This window comes from Cryptomeria japonica, chromosome 4 (assembly GCF_030272615.1).
Source record: "Cryptomeria japonica chromosome 4, Sugi_1.0, whole genome shotgun sequence".
In the NCBI taxonomy this organism is placed as follows: domain Eukaryota; kingdom Viridiplantae; phylum Streptophyta; class Pinopsida; order Cupressales; family Cupressaceae; genus Cryptomeria; species Cryptomeria japonica.
Window position 1 is genome coordinate 750,171,556 of NC_081408.1, and position 13,474 is coordinate 750,185,029.

At 37.1% G+C, this 13,474-nt stretch overlaps 1 long non-coding RNA gene across 1 annotated transcript in view; it reads left to right on the forward strand.

The window, feature by feature from the left end:
* The first annotated feature begins 868 nt into the window (after positions 1-868).
* The window catches only part of LOC131875535 (uncharacterized), a 41,060-nt gene continuing 28,454 nt past the window's right edge, over positions 869-13,474 (forward strand). Inside the window, exon 1 of the long non-coding RNA XR_009372381.1 lies at positions 869-1,314. This is a non-coding gene — a long non-coding RNA (uncharacterized LOC131875535). The remainder of the gene's footprint in view (positions 1,315-13,474) is intronic.

Sequence of the window (13,474 nt, forward strand, 5' to 3'; positions counted from 1 at the left end):
AATTTGCATCTCAACAACACAATCTACACCTGAGATGCTTGGGTTGCCTCTCGAAGCTCCATCAAAGTTTACTTTGATGCACCCTTGCTCTGACTTAGCCCAACCACAATCTGAGCCCCCACCACCACTAAGATTAACCTTAGACTGCCCATGAATGGGCCAAAATCTATTTTAATTATCTTTCACTATATCTCTATAAAATTAATATGAACTTCATTACTTGTAAACTCAAGACAAATATAAAATTGACATTAATTTTTTACCATTACATAATTTAATATTTAAGTTGAGTAGATCATGCTCGCTTGAATGATTATGTTTTTAATAAATGATTATAGTTTGAATATAATATAAAATATGTTAGATTTAAATATTTCCTAGTATAATATCACCTCCTTTATCTCTCACTCTTGTTCCCTCTATCTCTATCCTCCGATCTTTCATGAGATCTCCCTCTATCTACCTATCCCTTTCACTATCTCTATATATGTCACTTTCTATATCTTTATCTATGTCTCCAACTCCCCACTCTCTCTTTATATATCACCCCCCATCTCTCTCTCTCTTTCCCCCCCTCTATATCTTCTTATCTCTCTATCTCTCCATCTCTCTATCTCTCTATCTATTCCTCGCCCTCTTCCTCTCTACCTCCATTTAGACATTCCTCCCTTTATCTATCAAACTATCACTCTCTCTCTCCCTCTCCCTCTCCCTCTCCTAAAATTCTATATCTATGTCTCTTTGCCCCTCTATTTTTTATCCCTCCATATTTCTTCTTTTATCTCTTATGTTATCTCTATCTTACTATCTATCCAACTCTCTCTACCTTATATATCTCTCTATCCTTCTATATATCTAAATGATGTTAAAGTCGAAAAGAAACTTGTAACAAAAATCCATTTTATAAATTAAAAACCCTAAAGTGCTTCGAAGTTTTCAAATTTTTTTTCCCTCATTTGTAAAAACCTCAAACTGGGAACGCTGTGATTTAAATTCCACCTGAACGCTCGCAAACCCTCACGGTGAAAACCCGACTCACTGTTGAAGGAGCTCTGTTAATGGCGGCTCGACGTGGTGCATTCTCATTTTCAAGGTCTGCGAGATCTGCATTTAATTCATTTAGAAATAATTCCTCTGGTGCATCACAAACAAACAGAGCTCGCAGAACAAAGAGTCCATTTGAAAATGGTAGCCCTAGCATGAACAGGCGAAGACTCGCAGAAACGATGATACCTCTGCACAATGCGGTCGCCTCTGCTAAACTCGTGACCCACCTCAGTGTTAGCTCGCGCAGTTGCCGTGCCCTCTCTCCAGGTACCTTCTACTCTCTTCTCTGTCTTCATTTTATTTTCAATTGTTTTCCTCTATAGTTTTTCTCACGGAACAGTCAATAGCATACATGCCACGATCTGGTTGAACGTCTAGCATCAAATTTTCGGAAACAATTGCCACTTAGGACAGCTGAGGATCAATAGCTAATAAATAGGAGGTTCTATTTTTGAGTCTTAATTTAGAAATTGAGTAGTTAAAAGGCAGAGCACACCAGCAGCAAATGGTTAAGTCTTAGGTTTGAATCCTAGCTTGTCTAAGGAAATTTAATATTATAACTTCCCTTCCATGATTTTATCTATTAGGTAATGTCACTGCTAGAGTTCTAAAGCTATTTAAACACTGTATGCAACACCTATGGTTTTAACGTACTTTGCACACAACACGAATTGTAGGGTATTGAAAATAGAAATATTAGGGAGAACGCCCAGCTTTAAATAGGAGGTGCTATGTTTTAGTCTTAATTTAGTCCTGAAAACTTCCTTACTAGTTAAACCTTGTATGCAACACCTATGGTTTTAACCTGCTTTGCACACTTAACATGTATTTCAAGGTTTTCAAAATAGAAATATTAGGAACCAATTACCACTCAAGTAGTTCAATCACCATCCATGGCCACAAGAGGATAAGTAGCTCAATGAACACTCCTGACCGCAAAGAGGACAAGTAGCTTAGAGGCAGAGCACCCTAGTAGCAAATGGGAGCTTCTAGGTTTGAGTCCTAAGTGGTCTATGGGATTCGAAGATCAAAATTATTGCAACTTGTAGAAGGCCTAATCATGTTATGGTAAGTCACTCCTGAATTTTTAACCTAAATCAAGCACTTTATTCCACAACTAGAAATTTAATCTAACTTTAACACATGTTTTAATTGTATTTTAACACTTTATGTCATACATAGGGTATTAACCTAATTTGAACAACTTTATGCCAACTATAGGTTTAACCTAGACTGAATACTTTATGCCACACCTACGGTATTAACATACTCATAGGGGTTTGAAGTTTGAACATGTTGTGTTTTAACAAATGACTTGATTATTTACCAATTAAGGTCATACTATTTGTCTATATTCATATTTTTTCTTTAAATGACAGAGTTTCAATGTTTACCATTTAAACTCGTCCTATCCAAATGTCATCATCTTCTATTAAGCATTCTACTTTTGATGATTTACCACTTAAGGTGATTTTGCTATGTAGTTTTTATCCTTTCTTTAACCTTGTAGCTCCGATTACTTACTGCTTAAGCTCTTCCCATTTGACCATTTTTATCCTTTCATTAACCTCATTCTGATAACTTACCACTTAAGGTCATTCTATTTTACTATTTTCAATTTTTTTTAAACCTGGTTGTTGGACTAGTTTTTTCTTTAAGCCATCCCATTTGACCATTTTCATGTTTTTCTTTTATCTCATAGTTAAGATGCTTTACGATTTAAGACTATCTTTTTTATGAACTTTTGTTTGACCACATAACCCCAATGATTTGCCACTTAAGTTGACCCCATTCTAATATTTTCATCTTTTTGTTAACCACTTAAACTTATCCCATTTAACTATTTTCATTTTGTCATTGATCTTGTAGCTTTGCCGATTTACTACTTAAGCTACTCTATTCTACTATCTTAATCTTTTCTTTTACTTCTTAGCTCCATTGCTTTTCCACTTAAGCTGACCTGACCCTATTCTACTATTTTTATTTTTTCTTTTACTTCTTGGCTCCATTGATTTACTAAAAGATAGAGCACCCCAACTTCAAATGGTAAGTTCTAGGTTTGAGTAGTAGCTTGTCTAGGGAAATTTAATATTAGAACCCCCCATAAATGATTTCATCTATTAGGTTATGTCACTCCTAGAGTTCTCACATAATTTTAACATTGTATGCAACACCTATAGTTTTAACCTACTTTGCACGCTTAGCATGTATTGTAGGGTTTTGAAAATAGAAATATTAGGAATGATCTCCACTCAAATAGTTTAATCACCATCCATGGCTACAAAGAGGATTAGCTCAATTAACACTCTTGAGCACAAAGAGGACAAGTAGCTCAAAGGTAGAGCACCCCTATAGAAAACGGGAGGTCCTAGGTTTAAGTCCTAGTTGGCCCATGGGAGTTAAACAACAAAATTCTTATAACTTGTTTAAGGCTTTATCATGTTAGGGTATGTTACACAAATTTTTAATCTAAGTTGAATGCTTTATTCCACAACTAGAGTTTTAATCTAATTTTAATTTTAACACTATGTTCTAATCTAGTTTTTAACACTCTCTATCATATATAAAGTATTAACCTAATTCGAACAAACTTTATGCTACCTAGAGTTTTAACCTAAATTCAACATTTTATGCCACATCTAAAGTCTTAACATATTCATAGGGGTTTGAAGTTTGAATGTGATGTGTGGCAACAAATGTCTTGATTATTTATCAAGTAAGCTCATGCTTTTCATTTGTATTCTTTTTCTTCAAATGACAATTTTTTAATGTTTTACCATTTAAACTCATCCAATTCAAATATCATTATCTTCTCTTCAATATAGTAGTTTTGATGATTAACGACTTAAGGTGATTCCATTATGCAGTTTTCATCCTTTCTTTAACCTTGTAGCTCTGATGACTTACCACTTAAGCTCATTGTATTTTACTATTTTCAATTTTCCTTTAACCCTGTAGTTCGATTGGTTTTTTTCCTTAAGCGCATACCATTTGACCATTTTCATCTTTTCTTTCATCACATAGTTAAGTTGCTTTACCATTTAAGACCATCTTTTTCATTAATCTTCATCTTTTCTTTGACCACATAGCCGCAATGATTTACCACTTAAGTTGACCCCATTCTATTATTTTCATTTCTTTGTTAACCACTTAAACTTATCCCATTTGACTATATTTAACTTGTCATTGATCTTGTAGTTTCGATGATTTACTACTTAAGCTCATCTTATTCTACTATTTCTAACATTTTTTTATCTTGTCTCCATTGGTTTTCCACTTAAGGTCATCTTGTTTGATTGTTTTCACTTATAAGTTAGCCTCATGGCTTCAATGTTTTGCCACTTAAGCTCATGCCATCTGATTACTTTAGCTTCATAGTTTTGATGATTTATGATTAAGCTCATCCAATTTGATTATTTTCATCTCTTATTAAGTTATTTAGATGCATAGTTCCAATGATTTACCACCCCATCTCATCCTATTCATCTATTTTCCTATTGACTAAAATCTTCTAGCCGCAATGACTTCCGTGTAATGTCCCCAACTAGGGATTACCTGAATTTCGTCCTAAATTAGTAATTCCATAATATAGTTTATCATTTTTTCAAATTTTTAGAGTGACTTAATCTATTCATTAAATAAGCTTACGAATTGACGAATAAAAACATGGATTAATAGCACATATATTGCAAAGAATGATAAACATGTCTTTCTACCTATAACCAATCATAGTTTAGTTTGGTAGGAAAGCCTTGAGAGGGTGCCTGTAAACTGCTCAACCCAACTAAGCCCAAGAGCATGCAGCGTCCCACTATGACAACTCACCTCTTGGCCCACAAGAGGAAGGAACGTCCCAATATGACATTTCCATCCCTTGGGGTGACCTACTTAGCTTGGGAGAACCGGTAAACTGCAATTCCCTAACATACTTCCTCCATTCATTCCTTTGATTGATTACGAGATAAGACATGCATATATAAATAATCTAAGAAAATATAATCAATCAAGCCAATATAAATCTTGCTACATCATTATCATATATTGGTAATATAACACAGGTTGGGCAGAAAGAGAAAAAGGCCAAACTATATATATATATAACCAATATATTTGGTAATTACCTACTATATAAATTATTAACACCACTTCTACCTATTGTGGCTGTAAAAACAGACAGATCTGACATGCGTCAGATCTGGTCTGCCACAGTAATGAAATTAAATATGTCTGTCATCGTATTGCAGTCTATATTAATAGTATTATTAAATTCTGCATAATAACATTATCAAGCTTCATATATTAAGCATACGTATTAAGCACATCCCCATGCATACCACCAAGAACACAAATGTTACTGCCTGTAACTTGATAACAATTCTGATCTGATCCGATCAATGGTGATGTCACTAGATGCTTTTGATTCCTTCCCTTTACGTCTCTCAATTTGAGGGAGAGGTCACACCTCTTCATCATGTATGCCCTTTGGCAAGAGACATACCCTTTCACCATTAGCACCCTTTGAAAGAGTGCAACTCTTCATTATTTCTACCCTTTGAAAGGGACACAGCCTTGCATAATCAGATCTGCACTTCTCATTTCCAAATTATCCCCCCCTCTTAAATGAGGTTTTCTTCTCCCTTTTATATCTCATTGTTGAGGGAGTCACAACTTTTCCTTTCATGTCTTTTGACTTTTCATTAACTTAATTAATTTTTAATTAATCATATTTAATTATATTATTTTATATTTTAATTTAATTTTTTTATTAACATTTATTATTAAATTCTTTTTCAAAGTGGGGACATTACATTCCGACTCAGGCCCATCCCGTTTGACTATTCTCATCTCTTCTCTCACCCTTGCTCTAGTTTGGTTTAATATTGCACCCAAACTGAATATTTACATGTCATATTTGCTAATAAGATGGAAAACTAAATTTCAAATAGTTGTATCACATTTAGCTTAATGAGAATTTATTACCTTATAATAAATAGCAAGAGTCTTGAAGATATTTTAGGATTCCATGGAAAAGAATGGAGAAACATATATGTCATTGTGTATTCATCATGTTTGTTTTGATGCAAATTGTATTTAAATGCCGTAAATATCAATGCAATTTTTTTTTTCTCCCCAAATGTCCACCATGACCTATCACAAAAACATAAAAGGAAAGGTGACATCTTAGGTTTCATCTTAGCTAACATGGCTCTTGAGTGCAAGTGATATCCTTTGCAGAAACACGGATTTTTTTTTACTTTAATTTACATATATTGTTCAAGTTCTGTACCTCCTAAGTCTTGAGCTCATGAATAGGTTCAAGTGCAAATCAAACCTTGCAAGGTTTGATTTGCACTTAAAACTGCATGTGGATGTTGACTATCTTTCCAAGTCACATTTTGTTTTTTTAAGTAAAGTGGATGACATGCTAACAATTATATGTTGGGAAAGAAACTTCTTGACTGTCAAGGGGCTTTGTAGTTGAGATTTTTGAACTGATTGAAATGGATTATGATTTTACTGCAGTAAAATTTGGCAATTGTTTCTTTGAAAGCTGGTAAAGGTGAGTATTGGAAGTGGGAATGTGTAAATGGCCCTTTTAAAATTTTCTTAATTTACTTTGAATATAATAAACCCTAACTCACAATTTTAATAATTTGGACTATTAATATAAATATAAAATCTTTGTGATTAAGAAATTTCTGCTAATATATAATTCTGTAAATCAGATTTAATACTCAGAAAATAGTTTTTGAATGACCAAATGTACTCTTTCCAATAGTTGGTAAAGCATTCTCTCTTTTTTGTAGTGATTTGTCTTCAATAGAATGCCTTAGAATGTCTCTAAATCTTCTTGAATCAGGGGTTTCGTCCACTAACTCAGCAATGGAAATTAAGGGGGTTTTGTTTTCTAATTCCAGACCTTGAGGGGTTCGTCTCTAGATTGTTAAACCATAGTAGATTTTCCACAAGGAGTAATAAGTATTCACAAAATGTACTCAATGATTATCCTTCCTCCTCCCTTTTCGATTTCTTCATATGCCTTTTATTTCTAATAGTCATAGCACTTCATATGCCCTTTGACTTTTACTAAGACTAAACTTTAAATTAATTATACTTTATTATCATTTAATCCTTTTTTAAGAACTTGCTGGCATTCTCCATATCATAAATATTATTTATTGAATTTGTGAATCAGCACTCATCAATCTCACAAGACTCATGGGAATAGATGGGCACAAGTTTTAGTTTTGGTTTTTAAATTTTAGGTAGGGGCATTACAGTCCACTCTTCCCAAGATTGCATGTCCTCAAGCAATCATCAATTAGGATGTTGAAGAATTTCTATACCTTCCAATATAGCTTCATCTTCAGAAAGATCTTTCTATTGAATAAAATATTTTGTTATTGTTTTGTTATTATTTTGTTGTTAGCTTTCTTTCTCTAAAATTTATAACAGATTTAGGAATTAGAATTATTTTCCCTTCACCATCTAGTGGGGATAGTTCTAATGAAGGAATAATTTAACTTCCTAATGCTCTTTTTAAACAAGAGAAATGAAATACATTATCTTACTTCTTGACGTGTTTTTTAGGACAGTGTCTAACATAGAATAAAGTCACCAACGGTCACCTTATCCTCTCTTGATCAAGATTAGTCCGTATGCTAGGATTGCTTAAAGTTCAGATGGCTAATTCCAAGGTTCCTTAAGTGCGTGGACGTGACTCAGATGTTTGATGGGTTTGCTAATAACCCAAGGGGCCTTACGTGTGTTCAATTTGAGAAGACTCATGCAATCTCAATGATTTCTGCGCGGATGATTTGCAATGGAAGTTCTAGTTTTGGATCTTTTAGATTTTGAATTATGCGGAAAGTAAATAAGAGTAGGGTAGAGAAGACTATGTTAAAACTAATTTAATCCTAAGAGCAGGAGATAGGATCATTCATGCAAAATCAAACCACGCTTTGTTTCGCCAGCAGAGCACAACTATGCGAAGGCGGTGCAATCTTCAAAGGATGTGTGGAGGTTTTTTAGATCATCAATATGGACCATCGGATCGAACAATCTCTACTGATGATCGAAGTTAAATGCATACACATCAAAAGGCTCAGGATAACTTTGCATGGTATACAACAATCAGCTGCACAACAAAAGTATGAGCTCGGATTCTGCAACAAGTACTATCAAATCTAGTTCTTCTAACAGCATATAAGCAAATCTAATCTAATTGAAGAGAGCAAGACCATGGAGATTGCCAAAGTAGAACAAGAATACACCTTCAAAATTGAACAATGCATTAAGTTGGCTACTTCACAATCTCGATGCAACAATCTCAGACAATAATCTCTCCTCCTTACAAATGAGGGGGGTCGCCCCTTTATATAGGCCTCAGGCCATGCAAACCCTAATTAGGGTTCACCCCAGAAGATTTCCACTCAAGGTGCAACAAGGTGGGAATCGACAATTAATAAACCATTATGCCCGTATACAATTAATTCAAAGAGCCTAAAATAGTGCCCACTAGCACATTAAATGTGCCCCATGATGTTGATTATGCTCAGAATATAGTGAACACCTTCATAAAGCCCATCATTCTCCCGACGACGACGGCATGCATGAAGAATCTGTCATAAAACCATAATGAGAAGGCGACATGTAAGAAGATTCCTTATCTGACGGCGACATGCATTGACTAGACCCATGCCTAGTCAAAATACCTTCAGCAATAAGTATGCCACTAGTATTCATCCAAAAATGGACGACCATTATCCCTCTCATTTATGGCGTATGCAATGAATCTGTCGATGACAACTTCTAGCTCTCTGATGGAGACACTTGGCACATTTTCGATGTCAAATTCCATCAAGGCAGTTTCTTCCTCACTTTTGGAAAAGAAGCTCTCCCACTCCCTCATGATTTCCTGTGTCTTCTTCATTGTACCGGAAAATGAAGAAACATTTGCAAAATGTTCTTGAGGGAATGAACCTACGAAGAAGAAATCGTGCAACTGAGATTTCAGGGAGTTCACCGTTATTCCTCTGTCATTGAGTTTCTTCACAAACAATGCTTCTATTGTACTAATGATTTCCTCCTGTACCCCTCTGATGGACTCTTTTAAGGTAAAAGAGTCAACGCTGAATTTGTCAAAGGTGTTCTTTCCTGAGCAGATTGCGTAGAACCATCGGGGAAAGTCATAAGCTTCATTTTCTTGAATCACTTTCCCGTCCACCAGGATTTGCCTTGGAGTCTTCGTCAGAGCTCTGAGTCGTGGAATGTTTAAGTCTTGCTAAATGCGCACATCCTCCCATAATCCTTCTACTGTCTCCAAACTGTTCAGAAGGGCCACGAACTTTGAATGAAGCTGAGCTAGATCCTCAATGAATTTTCTTGCCTTAGCATAAATGTCTCTACCCATTCCGGGGAATTTTGCGCCATTGCTCTAATAAGCTCTGCATCGTCAACCACTTCCTTGGGAAGGGAGGAAGGAGGTGCGAATGAAGGACCCGCCTCCCTGAGGGGTCTTTTGAAACTCTTGACGTATTCGCATAGGACTCTATTTTCTTGCCTCAGTGGCTTAAATTTCGCCTTTGATTTCATCAGTTTCTCCATCATGGCTAAGGAAGATTCTTCAAAGTCTCCCATTACTTGACCTGTGGAAGCATGCCCAAGATCAATCTGTCTGATGACATAATCCTCCTGCCTGATTTCACTTCTATCTTTATCCACTGCAGGCTCAACAATGTGCAAAGTCCGCAATCCAGATTCTTCCCTGACAACCTTGGAAAATTTCCGTGGAGCCTTTCTTTCCGCTTGTTGATCCATCCTCTTCAATAATTCTACCAACTCCTTAGCAGGATCGGTTTCCCCTTATGCTTTTCTCCCCAGCCTGCCTATCAACCAGTCTGGAGCGGGGATGGAGTGGCTATGATCCTCTACGTGCTCTTGTTCCTGAGATTCTTCCTCCATTTCACCAAGGATAGCTTCCACGAAGCTATCTTGGCGAGCTTCTTCCTAGTGTGGGAGACTTTCTTGCCTTTGACTTCTCAATCGACGGTGTCCTTGTGAAGCGTTGATGCAGAGTATATCGGGTGTTGGAACGCTCTCTAGAAGTGGACCGGTGGTATGTGGAAACTTCTCTACTTCTTGCACACTCGAGGAACTAATTGGTGAATGCTCCCTTTCCGTCCTTGCTCTCTTTTGTGGAGTTTCTTCTTGCTGGACTTCCTGCTGGATATCCTTCTTCTTCGTTGTCCTTGGTCTCTTTGGGGCATTTTTCCCTTTATCCATACGAGCTTCCCTTCCTGCCTGAACCTGCAAAGAGCTTTCGGTTGCCTCACTGTGGGAATCTAGACTTCCCATTAGTTGATATGTTAGATGAACATTCTCTTCCACCAACTTCCTTATCTGCTTGTCAATCTAGTGCTTAGTGAATTTCAGCACCGGTCTAGCTAAAATACTCAAATCATCTATCTCAGGCTCTGACCAATTTGGCAACTGAACAAGCTGATCCTTTACTTTCTCGAATTCAGGTTGTGTCAAATCTGCATCTTCCTTCACTTGATTTGGCACTTGATAAATTTCACTTATCCTGATGGTGTTGAGGGGCAATCTGGAATGCATTCTCTTCCGGATTTCAAGGTCATCCTCGACGCTGGCCCAATAATTTTCTAAGTGAAACTTGTGTATAAATTTGACACCAGCAATCTTTTCGATTTGGCGGTAAGGATCATATTGGGCCTTGGATGTATAAAATGGTAGGCAATAGAATGCCAATTCCCTTGTTGCACTTTCAATGGCGTCCAAGCCTGGGCATATTTCCATGAAGTCACCCAAGACAACCGGAAATTTGATTGACTGCTTCTTCTTCTTCTTCTGTAACTGATCATAGGCAGTTAACTGTCTTATGAGTTCCAGTAACACAAGTTTATCTGAGGGATATCTTGGCAACTTGTATGACTGGAATGGGAATCCTTGCATCTCGATGTAGGTGAATTTAGGAAATTGCAAGAACGCAGCTCCATATTTCTGGACCAAGGCACTTGCTTGCGGTGACACCCTTACGTGCAACTTCTTTTGCATAAGCCGTGTCAAGTACATGGTGAAGGTGACATTCGCCAACCTGTAAGAATTAACATTATGAAGATGCAGCTAGGGATAACACTCATGTACTTTCAACTGAGCTGGTCCGCAACCCATGATTCCTCTTGCTGGCAACCCATCGAATCCTCGTCTTCGTGCAAGCATATAGAATAGGTAGGAGCTTATGAAAAAGGATTGGGATCTTTTTTCTTTTAGTTTCTTCAATTGCTCATGCAAGTAGTGACTAATCAATCTAGCCCAGTCGATTAGCCCATTTGAATTCATGATTTCACCTATGTAGAAGAACATTCAGGTCTCAAAGTTCACAGAATGTGAACACCCCATTACCCAGCTTAGCATTTTATCAGGTCCACATACTCCTTCTTGAACTCGAAGATGGTGAGAGTTTTGGCATCTTGGAGGCGTGCACTTTGGGCTTCAGTAACCACTGTTTATTAATCAAATCAGCACACCTGGCAGGACCTGCTTCATATACTGCCTGAGTTCCGCTGTTGGTCTTGTACATGTTGGTGTTTGTTTTATCATCTACCAAACATTAGGATAGGATACCCGAAGGCATTCTATCCTCTCCTGAAAAATCACTATTGATTCCAAGGTCTATATGTGCGAACAAGCGACTTTAGTGGAATAGCTTCTTGGGTAGTGTATGCTGAAAATCTCAAGGGGGACTTACGTTTGACAAGTATCCTGAATAGCTGGACTTAGAGGGATTTTGCAATTTTGGGTTCTTCTTTTTTGGAATTTTCAGGGTTTAGATGTTCAAAAGAAAGGAGAAAAGGAATAGGGTTAGGAAGGCTAATCTAATCCTATGAATTCCGGAGACGGTGTCAACTGTGTGCTCTCGAGAAACCAAACTTCGCTTCTCCACACTAGGGACAACTACACAAAGCTGGTGCAATCTTCAGTGGGTTGTGCGGATGATCGAGATGTTGGGATGCACATGGGATAGGCTCAGACTAACATTGCACGGTAGAATGGAAATCATCCATTTACCAAAAGTATGAGTGGAGATACACAATCAATTGATACTTATCAAATCCTTCACTCCAATTTAACAACAATGTAAGCAAATCTATATTAACTTTAACTAGGTGTTGAGGAAATTGAAACCATGCAAATCATTCAAATAATAGTGATTACAAAGCAGCGCACATGCAATATATTATCTGGAAATGACCTTAAGCAACAATATATCAAAAACCTCACTCTCTCCAAATGAGAGGAGGCAACCTTATATAGTTTTTCGAAAATCAATGAATGGTCGAGATCGAACAATGATCAAGGGCCAAGATTGATAGCTACAAACCCTAATTAGGGTTTCCCCAAATTAACTACCCTCGACCAATGAGAAGATTACATTTGGGACACTTGTTTTTCTTGCTAAAAATGAACCTTTAATGAAAATAGAAGGTTGTTACATTGTGAAGTGTGCCCTTCTAGAAGCTTCTGGATAAGTCAGGTTTATTGAACCTAGACATGTTGACTTGGAGCAATCTGATTGGTTGGAAAATGACGAGGTGCCACCTCAACGTGTTGGATGTTTTTCTTGAATTCTCCAATTTGTGTCAAGAAATCGTCTAAGTATGGAAATTTGATTCCTTCTTGTCGCCATTTGATTCTGCTTGGGAGCTTGTCCTCTTCAGGAGATGAAATCCTTCAAGAAGCTGGAAGCTTTTCTAACTTTTCCATATTTTCACCAAGTTTGAGAACTTTTCTTTCTTGATGCCTTGAGATTCTTTCAAGTGCCTTGAGTTTGGAGAAGAAATCCCCTCGTGAAGCTTTTCTCATACTTAGCCAAATTTTGGCCCTCTCTATACTCGGACGAACCTTGCCTGTGGTCCCGTCTTCAATTCTGAATTTGGCTTGAAACTCCATTTGTGTTTTCTGTGATGATCCTGCCTTCAGTTGCCATTTTATGTTGCGTGGGAGGAGGGTTAGAAAGTCCTTAAAAATACTCCCTTAAGCATAAATTGATGTAATCCGGATATCAATTGTTCAGCCCTCCTTCTAGCGCCATTTTATGTTGCGCTTGAGAGGAGGGTTAAAAAGCTCTGGGTAACCCCTTGCAAATATGAAATGATGGGATCAAGTTGTTCGGGCATTTGCTGTGATCATGTCCTCCTTCTCGATGCCTTCATCATAATTGAGGAAATTGGAATTTTCTTTGTGAAACATTTCCCATACTTAGCCAAATTTTGGCTATCTTCACGCCTGAATGAACCTTGTCTGTGAATTTGTCCTCAATCTTTCGTTTGGCTCGAAACTCCAGCTGCGATCTCTATGATGATGATCCTGCCTCTACTTCCTCTTCCGACCTGCAAAACCAAAG